General features: G+C 35.1%; 1 pseudogene; it reads right to left on the reverse strand.

Annotated features, from left to right (window-relative positions):
• Positions 1-15753: 15753 nt before the first annotated feature.
• Positions 15754-22459, reverse strand: part of LOC132426272 (retinoic acid receptor RXR-gamma pseudogene) — a 50353-nt pseudogene continuing 43647 nt past the window's right edge.

Consider the following 22459-nt stretch of genomic DNA (forward strand, 5'->3'; position numbering starts at 1 on the left):
CTACTTAAATCTATATATTTATAAGAGATTATTCATCATTTTGCCAAAAAAATCTAGTATGACACATTTTTCTGCATCTTATATTTCTTTTCCAACATACCTTCTGTAATACATTGAAAGACAACTTAGAGCTTAAACTAATTCTTTCTAATGGCTGCATGTTAACTCATGGTGTAGATATGACACAACTTGATACATTATCACAAAGAATGATAGGTTTGTATATTGTTTCTACAAAAATGCTGCAGAAAACTTTCTTATATGTTTTTCTTTAGGTTCTCATGCTTTAGCAAATAGATTTGTATAATTCAGTTTGCTAGAATAATACAAAAATAATATAAAGTGTTAATATATTTTTCCAGTTTGTTTTTCAGTATATTTGTAATTTCACATTTTATAACTCTCAGTATATGAGAATACCATTCTCCCACCCTGCCAGTTGGCAAAATATTTTTGTCTCATTTTGATATTTTCCAGTCTGATGTTACTGAAATTGGCATTTATCTTACTGTTAGTGAATTAAAATTTTTTTCACATGTTTGTTAGGCATTTGAATATGCTCTTCTCACAATTTCTTATTCAACATCTTGGCCTATTTATGCATTGAGTGGCTTGCTTCTACTTGTCAATTTGTAAGAGCTAAGAACTCTTTGTGTATTCCAGAATCTAGACTCTTACCATTTGAGTATTTTTCTGAATTGAAGATTATATAGATATATAATTTCTCAAAGTAGTATGCTTATGTTGTTTTTTATAGTTTCTAAGGTTCTACTTTTGATAAATAATGTTTTCCATGTCTTTGGACTGTACGGGTATTGATTTGGATTTTTGTAAGATATATGTATATGTGTATATATATATATCTCAGAAATATACATATATGTTGTTTTTTCCACAAACAACAAGCTCAGCTCCCAGCCCCCAACCGCCCCGGTGGGTGAGCAGACAAGCCTCTCGGGCTGGTGAGTGCTGGTCCACACGGATCCTCTGTGCGGGAATCTCTCCACTATACCCTCTGCACCCCTGTTGCTGCGCTCTCCTCGGTGGCTCCAGAGTTTCCCCCCCACCCAACCGTGTCTCTGCCAGTGAAGGGGCTTCTAGTGTGTGGAAACCTTTCCTCCTTCACAGCTCCCTCCCAGATGTGCAGGTCCCATCCCTATTCTTTTGTCTCTGTTTTTTCTTTCTTTTGCCCTACCCAGGTACTGAGGAGTTTCTTGCCTTTTGGGAAGTCTGAAGTCTTCTGCCTGCATTCAGTAGGTGTTCTGTAGGAGTTGTTCCACATGTAGATGTATTTTTGATGTATTTGTTGGGAGGAAGGTGATCTCCACGTATTATTCCTCTACCATCTTGAAGGTCCTCTTAGGCCAGATTATTTAAGAAATAATATATCCCTTTCCCACTGAATTGAAATACCACTTTTCATAGAATATATTCTTGTATACTGAACTGAAATCTATCTCTGCATATCATGCTGCGTGGTTCTGTTCAATTCATCTATGCCAACGCTAGTACTGTATAACATTGATGTTATGGTCATAATAGATAATATGATATTGACAATTTAGCACTTTTTCTTCTTAAAATTTCTTCTTAGATATTGTAAGATATTACTTTGCCATATGAATGTTGAAGTTAGTTTATACAAGGGATATAGGAAAATTATTTTGAAAACAAAGTATTTGGAGAATTCATATCTGTTAGATACTGGTTTCATAACCAAGGACATTTGTGTTTTGCCGTATGCTTAGATCTTTATATATTTCACCAAGATTTTTAATATAATTTCTATATCTTCTTAAAACATATTTCTAAGTTTTTAGTATTTATGTGGTTTTGTGAATAACATCTTTTTCCAATTTTTACTACTGGGAGCATATTGCTGGCATAAATAATAAATGACTTTACATGCTAATATTGTATACAATCAAAATATCTTTTTTTTTTTCCTGGAAGTTTTTCACTGGAAGCTCTCAGGTTTTTGAGGAATTCAACCATAATGAATTCAATGATAGTAAAGGAGCTAAACTTGCCTCTTATTGTCCAATACGTATGCTGCTTATTTAATTTTCTTGTCCAATGCATCTGCTAGAATCTCTAAGACATTAAACAAATACAGGTGATAGCTGGCATTCCTGGCTAGTTCTTGTTTTAATTAAAATTTTTAAAGATTTCCACATTGGTATAGTATTTTTATTTTATTTATTTTTAAAATTAATTTATTTAATTTATTTATTTTTGACTGCGTTGGGTCTTCGTTGCTGTGCATGGGCTTTCTCTAGTTGTGGCGAGCTAGGGTTACTCTTCGTTGTAGTGTGCGGGCTTCTCATTGCAGTGGCTTCCCTTGTTGCAGAGCACAGGCTCGTGGCATGCGGGCTCAGTAGTTGTGGCACACGGGCTCTAGAGCACAGGCTCAATAGTTTTGGCGCACGGGCTTAGTTGCTCCACAGCATGTGGGATCTTCCCAGACCAGGGCTCGAACCCGTGTCCCCTGCATTGGCAGTAGGATTCCTAACCACTGCACCACCAGTGAAGCCTTGGTATACTATTTTTATTAAGTAAATTTAAGTAGTTTATATTATTTATATAGTTTTCTTCTATTACGTATGTTTAGTGTTTTATTTACTATGGTAGTGAAATGTTATCAAATGCTCTACATTTTTATGTTTATCTTCATGTTTTTCCCCCTTATGTGTTGATGTAATTGATTATATATGAATACATAATTGCATTGAAGCCACCCTTCCATTTCTGAAGTTAAACATATTTGGCCACAGTGTATTATTCTTGATATATGGTTGAAATATAATGCTAATTAATATCTAATTCAGAATTTTTGCATCTGTTTGCATAAGTGCTAAAATCATGTTTATAAGGTAAACAAAATATATCTAAATAATTTCATATTATATGGAATGAATATATCTTGAACTAATTTACTAAAATAAAATATTTTGACTTTTCAGTTTTACTGAGAATGTGATAACCAACATTACAGAAACCATTGAGATAAAGAAATTTGAAACTCATTGATTCTGTACTTGGTAGTTCCTTAGCATATAATCCCAGGGCCAACGTACTTTAACCCACAGAAATCTAAATTTCCTAAACCTCAATAATGAAATAGCCCCAAAGTGTTCAGAGACAAATCAGCCAATGAAATGCATGTAATTATACATTACTTTATTGCTGACCCCAGGAAAAAAGAGCTTGATTCTGAGGTGATTTCAAAGGTGCCAGGAAGTCTATATATATATATATGTATCTAACACATTTTCTCCCAGGGCTGGTGCCTTGCACAGTAGAAGGTACCCACAATCCTGTTCTAGCCCCATGGCTGCCATCAGTTCTGACTGGACACTCACCATGCTCTACCTGTTGTTAATGTTTTGAAAATCTTACATGGTTATAAACATATTTTCTGAAAGTAAGTTTTAATAAGGATGGATAAGAGGGCATGAAGACATATATTTTTTAATATAAAAGAAGAAGACTCATAGGGCCAGGAGGTAGCTGAAGGAAGTATGGAAAGTGAAGGTCTGAAGTAATATAAACTGATAGTGACTGTTCCCTAAGAGTTGTTTTTGCTCACTTCTGTGTTCTCTAGCATACTCTTCCTATCTTGACACTAGAAAACCATATGAAAGGGACTGTGTATCCTAAGCCATTCACTAAGGGAGATCATTTAGCAATTTCACAAAAGGAAGAATCCCAAGGCAAGAAAGGTCCTTATACATGGCCATATTTAGATTGTTAGGGTTTATCTCCCAGCTTTAGGATATAGTCTTCCTCTTCCATGGGAAAAAAAGATCTATATCTAAATCTAGATATCTTTCTAAAACAGTCACTTTTATCCAATTATAAAATTAGCATATACATAGAATGCACTTTTAAACATATATGGTAACTCACTAAATAAAAAAAGGATTCTAGCTGTTTTATTATTTGAAAGTGTAATAAGAATTTTAAAAAATGACTTTAGTCAAAAGTTGTCCATCATGTTGAGTTCGTTTAATAATTCCAGTACCGAGATCATTTTAAAGTAGAACCCAGGATCTATACTACTATTAATCCTGATTTAAACACTGATTTTCCCTATGGAAAAGTAAGGCTGTTGACTCTGAAAAATTGAGACCATCAAGAAGTCTGGAGGAAATCTTAAACCTTCTTTCCTCAGATAAATATTTGAGACACTGCCAAGGAGAAGGCAGTGCCAGCTTGAGCTGTACCACCTGTGTAAAATTCTAGAAGTATCCCAGATACAGAAGAGGTCCAGGCAGAGCACTCTGAGCTATTTAAAAACACTTTCACCTCAGGATAAGTAATCAGATAGAATGGGAGAAAAAAAAAAACGAAACATACTATTGGGAAAAGGCGTGGGGGGGGGGGAATATGGCCATTTTTCTTATTCCTTTAATTTGGGTAAAACTGCCAAACAAAAAATATATATCTTCCTCAATCAGCAATGCTGACTCTTTGGCCTTGAAGGCCACAGTTCCCCATAGGTTAATAGATTTTTCAACAACGAAAGAGAGGTTACAGTCGATTAGAGCACTTCATCATGTCAAGGTCTTTTTTTTTTTTTTTTTTCTTTTGCAAAGAAGGAAGGATAATGATCATTTGTCACTAGCCAGCCATTGCTCATTAAGAGAGGTTTTTATGAAGAGTTGAGTTCCATCCTTAAGATGAAGGCTAGCAACTAACAGTTTTGATATCAGAGAGAATAGGGAGGTAATAATTTTACTTGTTAAAATGTCTGGTTTTTCACTTTGTACAGTGAATTGCATCACTTGTCACACATTCCACACAGTTTGCAGGCAAATGTCAGTATTCATTTTACTCCTAGTACTGTACAGAATCAGCAGAATACACATAGTTACAGGAAACAGGAAGTGTAAGACTATAAGTGAGAAGAGTTTCAGACTTTGTTTCTCCATCAGGGTGTTGATTAGAAAAACAGACAAAAGACATTTCGGGGAGTTCTAATGAGATCTAAGAAACCAAGGGTTTGAAGTACTGACCAATATGCCACTTTTGGTGGAAGCAGCAAGGCGCTCCAGTGCTTGACTATAGTCCTTGGCTATCTTCCAATCTGATGTTTGTCTCTGACATTATCTTCAGCTATTAGTGAAGCTAAACTGACTTTAGGCTGGCTTTATTTGTGCTTAGTATTGAAGAAAAGACAGGACAAGGTGAAAGTGAGGATTTAGAGAATTTTCATGGGGACCTTTAAGATAAGAAAATTTTATATCCAAAATCAAGATAAACTTTTAGATTCAAAGAACTTAATTTGTTTTTTTCCCCAGAAAAGACAACAATACGTAAGAAATATACTAAGAAGAATATATATACATACACACACACACACACACACACACATATATTTTCAAATCTTTAAACTCTAGGTTTTTTAAACATGTATTATGACAATGGTCTCATTGTACCATTCTATCCCCTCCCTTCACCGGAACTAAACATAAAATCACTTTTACAGGTAAAGCAGATAACTTTTAATGAAATGGGTGAACTCCAAAATGAAAATTATAAGACTTCAAAAGATATTTTGCTGGTCCTTTAATTAGGATGGAAATTCTGTAAGAAACTCTTTGTGATGGGCTGTGTCATGGCAGTCAGAAGAGCTCTGAAATATTTGTATGAAGCTAGAGACAAGACACAGAATATAACTAAATAAATATACTTAGAAAATTATAACATTAAATGCATCTTTTAAAATACTGATTTTTTAAAATATTAAGTTAGTGTTTAATTCAGAAGCTAGATGAATATTAAAAGAAAACTAGACAATCTAGAAATAAAACAAGAAAAAAAGCTTAATGAAATATTAAATATAGACTAAAAGGACATTTCCTTGAAACAACTAATAAAAGTGGCACACTTCTGGCAAGATAGATCAAAGAGTAAAAAAAGAATATGAAAAAATAATACTAGCAGTAAAGACTTTTAAAAACCATCATTGCATGGTTTTATGAAAATATAGATGCTATAAATTTGACAACAAGCAAAATGTACACCTTTCTAGAAATATAACTTACCAAGCTTATATAAAAACTAGAAATATATGGTGTTTTATAAGTATTAAATAATCAAATAAATATTTAAAATTCTCTCCCAAAACAAACCATCACACTCGGATGTTTTTATCAGAAAGTTTTATCAAAACTTCAAGTAATATATATTATCAATCTCATATAAACATTGAGATAAGAGAAAAAACAGAATGTCCCCAGGTTCATTACATAAAGCAAGTACATCTTGGATACCAAAGGCAGGAATGAATCATGTGATAAATTAAAATTATCATCTAATTTCACAAGTTATCATAAATATGTTGTGCATAAAATATGAGCACACTGAATGCAACAAAATTTCATAAATTAAGTATATATCATGATCAGGTTCAATCAGTCTCAGAAATGCAAGTATAATTTATAATTAAAATAAATATAAAAGTTATTAAATATATTAACATTTTAAGGTGAGAAACATAAAATCAATGCAAAATACAAAGACTAGGATTTCACTGAAACATCTCAGCAACTTATCAATAGAAGTAAGCTTCCACAACTTGATAGAAAGGTATACCACCAAATGATTGAAATGTACTTTAAATTTAGAAATTAGGAAAGGACTCCTTCTAGTGAGAAATAAAATGCAGGTGCTGGCTTTCTTTTTTTTTAAACATTTTTATTGGAGTATAATTGCTTTACAATGGTGTGTTAGTTTCTGCTTCATAACAAAGTGAATCAGTTATACATATACATATGTCCCCATATCTCTTCTCTCTTGCATCTCCCTCCCTCACACCCTCCCTATCCCACACCTCTAGGTGGTCACAAAGCACCAAGCTTATCTCCCTGTGCTATGCGGCTGCTTCCCACAAGCTATCAATTTTACGTTTGGTAGTGTATGTATGTCCATGCCTCTCTCTTGCTTTGTCACAGCTTACCCTTCCCCCTCCCCATATCCTCAAGTCCATTCTCTAGTAGGTCTGTGTCTTTATTCCCGTCTTGCCCCTAGGTTTTTCGTGACCATTTCTTTTTTTTAGATTCCATATATATGTGTTATCATACGGTATTTGTTTTTCTCTTTATGACATACTTCACTCTATATGACAGAATCTAGGCCCGTCCAACTCACTACAAATAACTCAATTTTGTTTCATTTTATGGCTGAGTAATATTCCATTGTATATATGTGCCACATCTTCTTTATCCATTCATCTGGTGATGGTCACTTAGGTTGCTTCCATGTCCGGGCTATTGTAAATAGAGCTGCAATGAACATTTTGGTACATGACTCTTCTTGAATTATGGTTTCCTCAGGGTACATGCCCAGTAGTGGGATTGCTGGGTCGTATGGTAGTCCTATTTTTAGTTTTTTCAGGAACCTCCATACTGTTCTCCATAGTGGCTGTATCAATTTACATTCCCAACAACAGTACAAGAGGGTTCCCTTTTCTCCACACCCTCTCCAGCATTTATTGTTTGTAGATTTTTTGATGATGGCCATTCTGACTGGTGTGAGGTGATACCTCATTGTGGTTTTGATTTGCGTTTCTCTAATCATGGTGATGTTGATCATCTTTTCATGTTTGTTGGCAATCTATATGTTTTCTCTGGATAAATGTCTATTTAGGTCTTCTGCCCATTTTTGGATTGGGTTGTTTGTTTTTTTGATATTGAGCTGCATAAGCTGCTTGTAAATCTCTGAGATTAATTCTTTGTCAGTTGCACCATTTGCAAATATTTCCTCCCATTCTGAGGGTTGTCTTCATCTTGTTTATGGTTTCCTTTGCTGTGCAAAAGCTTTTAAGTTTCATTAGGTCCCATTTGTTTATTTTTGGTTTTATTTCCCTTTCTCTAGGAGGTGGGTCAAAAAGGATCTTGCTGTGATTTATGTCATAGAGTGTTCTGCCTATGTTTTCCTCTAAGAGTTTGATAGTGTCTGGGCTTACATTTAGGTCTTTAATCCATTTTGAGTTTCTTTTGTGTATGGTGTTAGGGAGTGTTCTAATTTCATTGTTTTACATGTAGCTGTCCAGTCTTCCCAGCACCACTTATTGAAGAGGATGTCTTTTCTCCATTGTATATTCTTGCCCCCTTTATCAAAGAGAAGGTGACCATATGTACGTGGATTATCTCTGGGCTTTCCATGCTGTTCCATTGATCTATATTTCTGTTTTTGTGCCAGTACCATACTGTCTTGATTACTGTAACTTTGTAGCATAGTCTGAAGTCAGGGAGCCTAATTCCTCCAGCTCTGTTTTTCATTCTCAAGATTGCTTTGGCTATTCGGGGTCTTTTGTGTTTCCATACAAATTGTGAAATTTTTTGTTCTAGTTCTGTGAAAAATGCCAGTGGTACTTTGATAAGGATTGCATTGAATCTGTAGATTGCTTTGGGTAGTACGGTCATTTTCACAATGTTGATTCTTCCCATCCAAGAACATGGTATATCTCTCCATCTATTTGTATCATCTTTAATTTCTTTCATCAGTGTCTTATAATTTTCTGCATACAGGTCTTTTGTCTCTTTAGGTAGGTTTATTCCTAGATATTTTATTCTTTTTGTTGCAATGGTAAATGGGAGTGTTTTCTTAATTTCACTTTCCGATTTTTCATCATTAGTGTTCAGGAATGCAAGAGATTTCTGTGCATTAATTTTGTATCCTGCTACTTTACCTAATTCATTGATTAGCTCTAGTAGTTTTCTGGTAGCATTTTTAGGATTCTCTATGTATAGTATCATGTCATCTGCAAACAGTGACAGCTTTACTTCTTCTTTTCTGATTTGGATTTCTTTTATTTCTTTTTCTTCTCTGATTGCTGTGGCTAAAACTTCCAAAACTATGTTGATTAATAGTGGTGAGAGTGGGCAACGTTGTCTTGTTTCTGATCTTAGTAGAAATGGTTTCAGTTTTTCACCATTGAGGACGCTGTTTGCTGTGGGTTTGTCATATATGGCCTTTATTATGTTGAGGAAACTTCCCTATACGCCTATCTCCTGGAGGGTTTTTATCATAAATAGGTGTTGAATTTTGTTGAAAGCTTTCTCTGCATCTATTGAGATGATCACATGTTTTTTCTCCTTTAATTTGTTAATATGGTGTATCACATTTATTGATTTGAGTATATTGAAGAATCCTTGCATTCCTGGGATAAACCCCACTTGATCATGGTGTATGATCCTTTTAATGTGCTGTTGGATTCTGTTTGCTAGTATTTTGTTGAGGATTTTTGCATCTATGTTCATCAGGGATATTCATCTGTAGCATTCTTTCTTTGTGACATCTTTGTCTGGTTTTGGTATCAGGGTGATGGTGGCCTTGTAGAATGAGTTTGGGAGTGTTCCTCCCTCTGCTATATTTTGGAAGTGTTTGAGAGGGAGAGGTGTTAGCTCTTCTCTAAATGTTTGATAGAATTCGTCTGTGAAGCCATCTGGTCCTGGGCTTTTGTTTGTTGGAAGATTTTTAATCACAGTTTCAATTTCAATGCTTGTGGTTGGTCTGTTCATATTCCATGCAAATGGAAATCAAAAGAATGCTGGAGTAGCAATTCTCATATCAGACAAAGTAGACTTTAAAACAAAGACTATTACAAGAGACAAAGAAGGACACTACATAATGATCAAGGGATCAATCCAAGAAGATATAATAATTATAAATATTTATGCAGCCAACATAGGAGCACCTCAATACATAAAGCAAATACTAACAGCCATAAAAGGGGAAATTGACAATAACACAATCATAGTAGGGGACTTTAACACCCCACTTTCACCAATGGACAAATCATCCAAAATGAAAATAAATAAGGAAACATAAGCTTTAAATGATACATTAAACAAGATGGACTTAACTGATATTTATAGGACATTCCATCCAAAAACAACAGAATACACATTCTTCTCAAGTGCTCATGGAACATTCTCCAGGATAGATCATATCTTGGGTCACAAATCAAGCCTTGGTAAATTTAAGAAAACTGAAATCATATCCAGTATCTTTTCCAACCACAACGCTACGAGACTAGGTATCAATTACAGGAAAAAATCTGTAAAAAATACAAACACATGGAGGCTAAAGGATACACTACTTAATATCTAAGAGATCACTGAAGAAATCAAAGAGGAAATCAAAAAATACCTAGAAACAAATGACAATGAAAACACAAGAACCCAAAACCTATGGGATGTAGCAAAGGCAGTTCTAAGAGGGACCTTTATAGCAATACAATCCTACCTTAAGAAACAAGAAACATCTCAAATAAACAACCTAACCCTACACCTAAAGCAATTAGAGAAAGAAGAACAAAAACCACCAATGTTAGCAGAAGGGAAGAAATCATAAAGATCAGATCAGAAATAAATGAATTTGCATTTTGCATTCACTCAAAAGTGAATTTGCATGTGACATATAGAGGATAAAAGGCCTGCTATTACTCTAGGCCCCAAATAAATATTCAGAGTATGTCTGCCCAAGCCTGCAATGTTACCTGAGAAATAATTACAGCATTTTTAAAATAGTTAAAATTTGGGTACTGTATTAGTCAGGATTCTCTGGAGAAACAGAACCAATTACATATATATGTATATATGTATGTGTATATAGAGAGCGGTCTGTATATAATCTTTATATATCTATATTTTTATAGGAATTGGCTTATGCAGTTGTGGAGGCTGAGAAGTCCCACATCTGGTATCTTCCAGAGCACCAAGTCTGAAGGCCTGAGAACCAGGGAAGCCAATGGTGTTTAAGTCCCAGTCCAAGTATAAAGGCCCAAGAAGGGGGAGTGGGGAGAGGGGGAGGATAATAGGTCCCAGTCCAAGTCTGAAGGCCAGAGAACTAAGAGCACCAATGTTAGAGAGCAGGAGATGACAGACGTCCCAACTCAGGCAAAGAGCAAATTTTCTCTTCCTCCATTTTTTTGTTCTACTCAGACCCTCAGTGCATTGGATGATGCCACTTGCATAGGTGAGTGCAATCTTCTTTACTCTGTCTATAGATTCAAATGCTAATCTCTTCTGGAAGTACCCTCACAGACACACCCAGAAATAATGTTAGCTAACCCTAACCCTAACCTTAATCCTAACTGGTTAGCTATCTGGACATCCCTTAGCCCAGTTATGCTGACATATAAAATTAACCATCACAGGTACAATATTTCACCAAAATCTAGATTATCCTAACTAATGTTGTGTCATTCTCAGAACAAAAACTTGCAGTAAGTTCTAACTGGAAGTTGTATTTCAAGATCATTTTGTTCAGTTCTGCTCACTGCATTTTAAGCAAAGCATGAACTAATGAGCCTGCACTCAGACGTTTAACCAGACAGATAGTAGACCTAATATAATAAGATATTGGAGAACTTATGACTATTCAACTTGAAGATAATGCTTACAGAGCTCATGACCCTTTTATTCATTCATTCATTCAAAGTTAATTTACTGATTGCCTGTAAGTTTTCATTTTCATTTTAATCCTTTGCCCTGGAATCGAAAAGATGATTTAAGCAAGATATCCTTACTCAAGAGGCAGATAGCATTGTGGGTAAAATAAGATTAAATAATTACAATAACTTAAAATAGATAATCTAAGGCATGCAGAGAACTACAACTCGGTAGAAGTCATGATCAACACAGCCAGGATTTGAGGTTTGCAGAATTTTTAGATAGGTAATGTTTGAGTTTATCCTTGTAGGATATGTAAGAATTCAAGAAAAACAAGGCTTAGATGGGCAATTCAAAAGAAAAAGTAGTATATTAAAAGCATAAAATAGTTCTCTTCAAATATTTTCAAGTGCTGTCACATGGAACAGAGCACAGAATTGTTTTGCTTTGTTCAGAAATATCAGTAAGGGCATTTTCTGTGGGAGACTGAACAGAGGATGTGTAAAGCCAGTCATTTTCATGGTACTAAAACTGGACTTGATAGATGAACACAAAAGGGCCTAGGGAAAAGGCCAGAAATACCAAAAGTGGTTTCCTAGATGACAGCAACCAAGTCAAGCAGAAAAGTGAACCCAAACCTGGTCGTTCATCAAAGTAGCCAGACAAATGCTAAGTATGAAGATGTATTTACAGAACAAGAAGTTGAAGAGCAATTTTTTTAAACAGCAAGATCAAGCATATAAAGAGGAGTTGGTCTAGATTAATTTTGGACAGTACCAGGGTGGCTTTCAAACACCACCGGCTAGAGTTGGGTGAACAAATGGTCCTCATAAATGTGATGTATAAACAGAGAATCTGGAGAGAGAATTTTTTTTCAATATAAAAAAAAAAAAACTTTTAATTTTTTAAATGATTTTTCCATTTCTTGAAATGTATTCCTTCCTCCAAGGGGTTTCACTGTTATCCCTCAAAAAAGATATGTTGGAGCCCTAACTCCCAATCTCCCAATATCTTTGATTGTGACTTTATTTGGAAGGAATTTTTACAGAGGTAAACAAGTTAAAATGAAGTCATTAGGTGGACCCTAATTCAATGTGACCAGTTTTCTTATAACACGTGGAAATTAGGCACAGGGACAGACAGGCACACAGGGAGAATACCACGTGAAGATAGAAACAGAGATTGGAGTGAAGTATCAGAAAGCCAAAGAAGGCTAAAGATTGACAGCAATTCACCAGAAACTGGGAAGGGGCATGGAGCAGATTTTCCCTCACAGCCCTCAGACTGAACCAGCCTTGCCATCACTTCGATTTCAGACATCCAGACTTTGAGACAATGAATTTTTGTTGTTTAAACCACCCAGTTTATGACATTTTGTTATGGCAACCCAAAGAAACTACTAATACAATAATAACTTACTGAAAATTTAACACTTGTTATATGCTCTATTAGGCACTTTCCTATAACGTTATAGGCTATAACTTTATTAAGATATATTAAGTACAGTAATTAGCACATATAAATATTTTACAACTTTATGTAAATGGAATCATAAACTATGTACCAATGATATTGATATTTATCCTTGCTATTGCATGTTTCAATAAGCCATTTCTGTAATTTTCTTTTTCCTTTCCTCCCTCCCACCCTCCCTTCCTTCCTTGCTTCCTTCTGTATTTCCAATTTCTTTGTCAGATTTTAATATCAGGTTTATAATGGCTTCATTAAAAGAACTGATCAGTCATCCCTCCTCATTTATTTTTTGAAAAGATTTATTTTAAATGTGTTAATTCTTCCTTAAGTGTTTAATAAAATTCACCAGCAAAATCATCTGGATCTTGAAAATTTTTTGGAGTTATTTTGATAACAGATCCAATTTCTTCAATAGATATAGAGCTCAAATTTTGCGGGGGAGGGGTTGTGTCAATTTTGATAATTTATCTTTTTCAAGAAATATGTCCATTCATCTCAGTTATCAAATTTGTTGGCATAAAGTTGTTCATAGTATTCAATTATTACATCTTAATTCCTATAATATCTATAACAATAGCCACCTTAATAATGATGATTTGTGTTACCTCTTTTTCTCTTAATTAGTCTACCTAGGAATTTATCGATGACACTGATCATATCAAAACACATTTTTAGCTTTTCTAATTGTCTCTGTTGCCTGTTTTCATTGCATTTATATATGCTCTTCTATTTATTATTTCTTTCTTTTTTTTTTTTTTTTTTTTTTTTTGTGGTACGTGGACCTCTCACTGTTGTGGCCTCTACCGTTGCAGAGCACAGGCTCCGGACACGCAGGCTGAGTGGCCATGGCTCATGGGCCCAGCCGCTCCATGGCATGTGGGATCTTCCCAGACCGGGGCACGAACCCGTGGTCCCATGCATCGGCAGGTGGACTCTCAACCACTGCGCCACCAGGGAAGCCCTATTTATTATTTCTTTAATTCTATTTGCTTTGCTTTTCTTTTTCTAATACCTTAATTTGGAACCATAGATAATTTATTCTAGATTATTTTTCTTTCCTAATATAAACATTTTAAGCTATGAGTGTCCCACCAAGTGTTTCTTTAGCTGATTCAAACAAATATTGATCAGCTGGATTTCAATTGTCATTCAGTTTAAACTATTTTCTAATTTCCTTTCTGATTTCATCTATGATACAGGAGTGTATTGTTTGACCCATGAATTATATAGATGTATTTTACTAAGTTCTAGATATTTGGGACACAGGTCTACATATCTTTTATTTTTTATTTTTTTTTTGCGGTACGCGGGCCTCTCACTGTTGTGGCCTCTCCCATTGCAGAGCACAGGCTCCGGACGGGCAGGCTCAGCGGCCATGGCTCATGGGCCCAGCTGCTCCGCGGCATGTGAGATCTTCCCGGACCAGGGCATGAACCCGTGTCCCTGGCATCAGCAGGCGGACTCTCAACCACTGTGCCACCAGGGAAGCCCTACATATCTTATTTTAATTTGACTCTCTTTTGGTCAGAGAATAAAATCTTTATGTATTTTATCCTTTTAAATTTAGAGTATTATTTTATAGTCCAGTATATGGTCAATCTAAATAGCATTCTTTTCCATAGAAAAGAATGTGTGTTGAGTATACATTATATTGAATGTGATAATGTAATAAATAATATTTCTAGTGATTAATAGTGCTAAGATCTCCTATATCTTTAATGATTTGTCTTGTTATTCTATCAGTTGTTGAGCAAGGGATGTTAATATCTCCTATGTTTGTTGAATTGTCTCTTTCTGCAATTCATTCAATTTTTGATTTGTATATTTTGAAGCTATTTTATTTGAGGTGCATATACATTTTGAATTATGTGCTGTTGAAGATTTCTAACTTTTATCATTATAAAATGTCCTACGTTATTTCTGGTAATATTCTTTGTCTTGAAGTCTGTTTTATCTGATGTTAAGACAGCTACTCCAATCTTATTAAGCTTACTGTTTGTATGGTAAGACATTCTATTTCCTTACTTTTAATCGACCTGTGACTTTATATTTAAAATCTTTTTCTTGTAGGCCACATATCATGCAGTTCTACATTTTAATCTACCTCTGTCAGTCTCTGGTTCTTGGTGCTTAGACCACTAAAATTTAATGTAATTATTGTTATGGTTATATATAGTCTCATGTGGTTGATATAGTCTCATTTATTGCTTGTTTTCTGTTTCTCTCTTCTGATTTTTGGTGCTTTGTTTTACCTTTTACCCCTTCTTTTGGATCACTGTATTTTAAGGTATCTATTAGATTTTTGGCTATATCTCTTTGTATAACTTTTTCTTACTCTAGGAATTTAAATACACATATTCAAGTGTTCACAGTCGTCACAGAATAATGTTGTACTACTTCAATAAAATATAGGATGTTTGCTGCCATTGAAGTCTCTTTATACCCCCATAAGCTTTATCTTATAGTTGTAAAATCTATTACATATGCTGAAAGTCCCATTGGACATTGTTATACTTTTTGCTGTCAATATGTGTTTATATTTTAAAGAAATTAAAACAAAAAATAGTCTAGTGTATTTAACTAGGTGTTTAGTATTTCTGGTCTTTCTTCATTCTTAAAGACCCAGGATTCCCTCTGGTATTACTTTCCCTCAGCCTAAAGACATTTCTTTAACATTTCTCATACAGTAAGTTTGCTAGTGCAAATGCTCTTACTTTTCATTCATTTCAGAATACCTTTTTTTATTCCCTTAATATCTTCATTTCCCTAATGTGCTCGACTTCTCCAAATTTTTTCTTCCCTCTACAATCTGATTATACTTGTTTACATTTATCATAAACAATTATGAGGTAGAGGAGGCTGTAACTGGTGAGGCTCAGGTGAACTGCAGCAGGATCTCCATCTCCATGAGGAAGGTGTCAATGGGCATGTCCCCCATGAGCTTGAAGAAGAGATGCTCCAGGCATTTCAAGCTGATGGAGTGCAGGATGGGGGGGCACAGCAGCAGTTTTGCAAAGCTGCCTGGCTTTTCCAGATACTTCTGCTTTGTATAGGCCTCAAGAATAACATAAACTTCCACAGAACCTCTGGGAGCTTGGACAGACCCTTGGCATCTGGGTTAAACGCACAATGGCTTGCAGGATTCCCAGCTACAACTTATCCACCTGCTTCATTTTGAACACCAGCTCAGTCAGAACTCTGTCAAAGATGGAGCCAACCCCAGCATTATAGACACTGCTCAGGTGGATGTATAAGCCTATGGCCAGAAGGATGCCATCCTGCACAGAAACCAAGTGGAAAGAGGAGGTAATCAGTAATCCCTTCTACCCTGCCCAGAACAAAATGACCTGGTCCTCCAACTTGAGGTCAGAGAAGTAGGAAATGTGCCTGGTCCATTCAAAGAATGAAAAGCTGCTTATTAACTTTTTTTTTTCTGACACAGGGCATTAATTGTGTCTTTAAAACATCATAAACAGGGCTTCCCTGGTGGCGCAGTGGTTGAGAGTCTGCCTGCCGATGCAAGGGACACGGGTTCGTGCCCCGGTCCGGGAAGATCCCACATGCTGCGGAGCAGCTGGGCCCGTGAGCCATGGCCGCTGAGCCTGCGTGTCCGGAGCCTGTGCTCCACAATGGGAGAGGCCACAACAGTGAGAGGCCCGCATACCGCAAAAAAAAAAAAAAAAAGAAAAAAAAAATATATATCATAAACAGGAATCATCCAGCACCTTACTGTTTTTGTAGCTGGACAACTTAGGTCTTAATCATCAGCCTGCTGAACATCCTTTTTCAGCAACATAAATACTATGCAAAAATTTTCTGATATCCGTGTTTTTAACTTGGGGTTTGCTGAATCAAAGCAGCTGAATCTGATACAAGTTTAATATTGTTTCCTTCAGGAATTAACATATTTTTCTGGTGCTTGAGATACTGAAGAAGCAATGCCTGGCCTCATCTGAACCCTGTGGATATATTTTTGCCCAAGAAATTTGAAATTTTAACAAGAGACCCGTTGTTTTGAATAACGATGCTGATGGGGAAGTGAGTATACACAGGCCTCATCGTGAAACAGAAGGCCAGTGTAATGCCTTTTGATCATGTTCTGTTCATGACTACAGAGAGTGCAAAAGGTAGCTAGTTCCTTTCTATTTTTCTACAATTTGTCAATGCAGAGTCTCTTTTTCTTTCCAAGGAGATTTTTTGTATTTTATCCAAAGATTTAGTTGTAAGCCGAAGAGGCTTCAGTGATTTTATGCAGCCATATCATACGTGTAACTCTAAATAAACCATGTAAGAGTGATGTGGGAATGCAGTGATGAAAGTGTGGGTTTCAGGTATGGGAAAAGGCATGTGTTATTCAGTATGAAAATCCTTAGGAAAAAAATGAAACTTGTGACCCTAACTCACAGCATACATAGAAAATAATTCCACATTGGTCATTGATTTAAATTTAAATACTGTAAGCAATAAAAAAATTTAAATATAATATATGCTATCTTTATAGTCACAGGGTATAAGACACGATGCGAAAGTACAAACTGTAAATGAGAAAAAACAATAAATTAGACTACATTATCACAAACAGCTATCTAACGAGACTATATAAGCCATTGCTTCATTGAACAAGATAGGAGAAATTTACAAATAATATTGAACAAAAGAAACAAAACACTATAATTCTATTTATATAAAATTCCAAAACAGGCAAAAGTGATACAGTGTGTAAGAAGATAGGGAAGTGGTTACCATTCAAAGAAAATATTGACTTAAAGGGGGAATGAGTAGCTTCTTGGGTGCTAGTAAAGTTCTGTTTCTCCATCTGGGGATTGTTGTTATTTTTTTGTTTTTGTATTTGTATTGCTTTATTGTGTAAGTGTGAAAATCATCAAACTGGTCGCTTACTTGTTTCTTATATGAATATTATACTTTGAAAAATATTAAAATGAAAAGTAAGGGAATGACACACACAGTTTGGGAATAATAATTAAAATAAAATGAGGCATTTGATGGTAATTTGGAGAAGCACAGAAGATGATGCAGTGTTATTAGCAAAGTTTCAATTAAGTTGAATTGTGGATTAAAAGATGTTCATTTTAGGGCTTCCCTGGTGGCGCAGTGGTTGAGTCCGCCTGCCGATGCAGGGGACTCGGGTTTGTGCCCCGGTCTGGGAGGATCCCACATGCCGCGGAGCAGCTGGGCCCATGAGCCGTGGCCGCTGAGCCTGCGCGTCTGGAGCCTGTGCTCCGCAATGGGAGAGGCCACAACAGTGAGAGGCCCACGTACCACAAAAAAAAAGATGGTCATTTTATTGCTTATTTTTACCATGTAGATATATATGTACCAACTATTTGCACAACTATTACAAAATAATTAATAATCATATGGTTGCATAATAATGACATAAAGAGAAAGAACCACATGATTGACACAGTGTGGAGTCTCAAAGTATTTGTGAAATAAATGATGAAATATGATTAATTCATTTCAATATGCTTGCATGATAATAAGTCATATATTATTACTGCATATTTTAATAAACATCCTGATACTATACTAAGTATTTTACAATGTTTTGTTTGCTGTTTAACACTAAATTCTGAACATCAGTTTGTTGTTGCTACAAATTGATACAGTCATATGGGTGGGTCATATTTCATTTATTAATATATCAAAGAGGAAGAGCACAAACAATGATGTGAAAAACTGAAAACCTTCTACAGTTGACCTTGAGCAACACTGGTCTGAAATGCGGGTCCACTTGCATGCAGATTTTTTTTCCAATAAATATGTACCACGGGTCCTCAGCTGGTTGGTGTAGAGGGTTGGTGCCCCTAACCCCAGTATTGTTCAAGGGTCAACAGTATATAGATGCCTGTACTGTCCCATTCATGCAAATATGTTTGTGATATTCTAAAGATGAGAATGTGGCAAACTCTTTAAAATGTTTGTCTTTTAATAAATGATTTAAAATGATGTAGAAATTGAGTTCACATTCCATCAACAGCATATAAAGAGATTTGTTTTTCCATGCCAACAATAATTTTGTCTTTGCTTATCTTTGCCCATCCATATAAGATTGACAAAAATAATTAAGACTGTTGTTGGCATGGAGAAAAGAAAGTTCTTTTATGTGACTGTTGATGAAATGTGAACATATATATTGGTATAGAGAAATATAAATAGATAGATGGGGAAGGTACTTTTTGAAATCTATTTTTAACTTCTTTATTAGTGAGGTTGATCATTTGTTGTATAATTCATTTCATTTTTTACTCTATTTGGGATGTTCCTTTTACTGATTTATTACTGTTTATTTTATAATAAAAAGAATGTGCATATTATCTCTTTTAACCATAGAACTAGATTTTGAATTTATCTTCCATAATTTTTTGTGATGATTTTATTTCAACATAAGGCTCTGTTGGAATTTGTGTCACTTTTCCACAATGAATATTCACTCATAATTTATTTAGTAGCTGCCTTTTTTGTTTAAAATTCTGAGTCAGCCAGAATTATTTCTGATATAGAGACAGAGAAATCCAGCTTCATTTTATTCTTCAAATAGCTACCCAGCTAAAATTAGGTATTTATTAGACCTTAATTTAATTTTCACTAATTTCAAAGGTTTGCCATATATGAAATGTATATATTTTATATTCAAAATCTTCATTTTAAGATATGCATGGATATGCAATTCTTATTTACTTTGTAGTCATAGAAAAGTTTAACCCATTTAAGGTAAAAAAATTGAGCCTATTTTGAAAAGTATATAGTTGTATATCATTGGATTCAATACATTCTTCCATTTCTCCACCCTAAATCCTCCTGCACTTTGAAAATCTTCACTTGTGCATAAATAGTTTTGGTAACAACACACAAACATCTAATGTTGGAAAGGGAACAACAGATTTATAATAAATTTTGTAGATGCTCAGGAAACATAATTTTTTTAGCCTTATTTTTTGATTTACTTTTTATATATAATATATCTATGGAGGTAACTCTGCAGTAACACAAATATAGGATCTTTATTCTCACATATGCTTTTTCATCTGCTACCTGAAAACAGTCTTGAATTCATTTCAGGGAATGTTTAAGCAAATCTAGCCAACGACACATATTCACAAACGTAAAAATCAGCTTGAAATCTTGTGTTCTTGCCATGTAAAAATTATTATTTTCTTCTCCTTTGCATGATAGTCAGTTTGTAACAAACTTGTATATTAGGAAACAGGGAAAGTACTGAAGATTATAAAGTATGTATCAGTAAATGGGTTGAAAATGTTTTTTGACTGAACCTTTCTTTATAAATATGATTTGGGATTTCAGTAAGGGCATATTGCAAATGCCACCCAGTACATGCAGTAAATGTTACCTTCTCTCACAGAAGACAGGCTCCAAATGTGATGTGAGTAAAAAGGAACCATGAGGGAATAGCTTGTAAATGACACTTTCGCTTTTCAGTCTTGATTGATTTCAATACTGAATTTGAGAATATAGCTGCAGTTGTAAATAAAGTTTACTCCTACTTTTATATAACTGTTAAGTGTTTTCTTTAACATTCAGGAAATTATTGCTTCTTCCACTAAAGTCTGTATTTCACTTTTGTACTGTAATAGATTTTAAAACTTTGGATAAGCAGCCTTGAAATCCTGACTGTTCCTGTGAGCATTCCTTGTATTTCCATAAAATTAACTTTGCAATGAAACTTCTTCAAGAATCCTTTAGCAGGAGATTCTCCCACCTTTTCTGGATCTATGTGCTCTTAATACTGTTGCTCACTGCCCTTGCCATCAAAGATACGGAGATAGGAAAATCCTTTAAAGTTTTATTTTGCATTTGTTCCTCTGCTCCATTATTGAGTCTTTGTATTGACAAAGGATCATATCTACAAAATCTATGCAATAATAAAGTTTTAAAATGACAATTCATATAAAAAATGGTGATTCAGTGAAAAACAAACCAAATTATTCTAAGCCATATTCTTTATACCCAGCATAAAATCAGATCTATCTCCACAGATCATCCTGATTTATGATTTTTCTCATTCACATTCTGCTATCACAGCACTCAGTTAGAGAAAACAAATTGTGATTATTATTTTTTAAATTCCACTAAGAGTTAGGATAACTTAGAAACTTCGGATTACTCTTTTAGTAATAAAGCAATGACCTGGGCCATCCTTAGGTAATTAAATTAAGATCAACATCTTGAGAGTCACATAATACAAGGTTCTGTACAACAGATGGCTTGGTAGTGGCCTAGGGATACCACTCAAGGGACATAATCAGGTAGCTTAATATGCATGTCTCAGAAAAATCTTTAAGCATCTTATTCATATAATCAACCACCATAATCCTACTTTTAATAATTGGTTGCTGTTGCTTAGGGGTTGCTTTCAGTCCCTTGAGGCTGCTCTATGCTCCATGAACATGGCCCTTTCCATCTTTAAAACCAGCAAAGATGTCTGAAATTTTTTTTTTTTCCTTTGAATATCTTTGACTTCCCATTCTGCTACTAGCTAGAGAAGTAGCTCTGCTTTTAAAGGGTTCATATAATTAGATTAGACCCACTAGGATAATTTCCATTTTGATTATCTCAAAGTCAACTGATTAGAAACCTTAACTACATCTGCAAAATCCATTTTACTCTGTAATGACATAATCATGGGCAAGATATCTCTATACTTATGGTCATGGGGATTAAAGAGAAAAATGTTGAGGGACAATTTTAGAGTTTGCCAACCACAGGAGTTGATCTTCCATCCCCTACTTGGCATAAAGAGGCAATGCTCTAATTATACTACTAGGGTAATGTCAATGTACCTAAACAGGGAGTAGGTCTTCAATCCTCTATACAGAAGAAGGAATTAGGCAATGCTCTAATTCACCTACTTTGGAAATTTCACGAAGGTCCAGCAGGGAGCTGAGCCACCAACCACAGTCAGCAGCAATAATACCTAACAATGTGGTAGAAGGTGGGTTAGTTAGCACTCAACTTACCATGTCTCAGTACCAGCAAGACCTAATGAGGAGCTGAGCCTTCACTCGCATCCAGCAGCAACAAGACTGAATGAGGCTGTGTGAGGCAAGGTTACTCAGTACTCTGATCTGCCCCACCCTACCTTGGTGTCAACAAGAACCAACGAGGAGCTGAACCTTCACCCTCATCTAACTCCAATGTATCCTAAACAGGACAACTGCCTACTAAAAAGGATTATATGGATTCCAGAGTCTCACAACGTAATATCCAAAATAGTCACATGACAAAAAAAAAATCTCTTTTGCAAATAATTTCTCTTTTACAAATAAACAACTTGTATAAAGCACAATCGAGAGACATCAACATTGAGATTACTGAGAAACTGTAGTTACCAGACAAGGATTTTAAAGTAGTGATCATTAAAATGCTTCAATGAGCAATTATGAGTAGTCATGAAACAAGTGAAAAAATAGAAAATCTTGTCAAAGGAATTGAGAATATAAAAAGAAACAAAAAGAAATCATAGATCTGAAAAATATAGTAACCAAAGGGGGTTGGGGGAGAACATCTCAATGGATAGGCCCAATAGCAGAATGAGATGA

This window comes from Delphinus delphis, chromosome 5 (assembly GCF_949987515.2).
Source record: "Delphinus delphis chromosome 5, mDelDel1.2, whole genome shotgun sequence".
Taxonomy (NCBI): domain Eukaryota; kingdom Metazoa; phylum Chordata; class Mammalia; order Artiodactyla; family Delphinidae; genus Delphinus; species Delphinus delphis.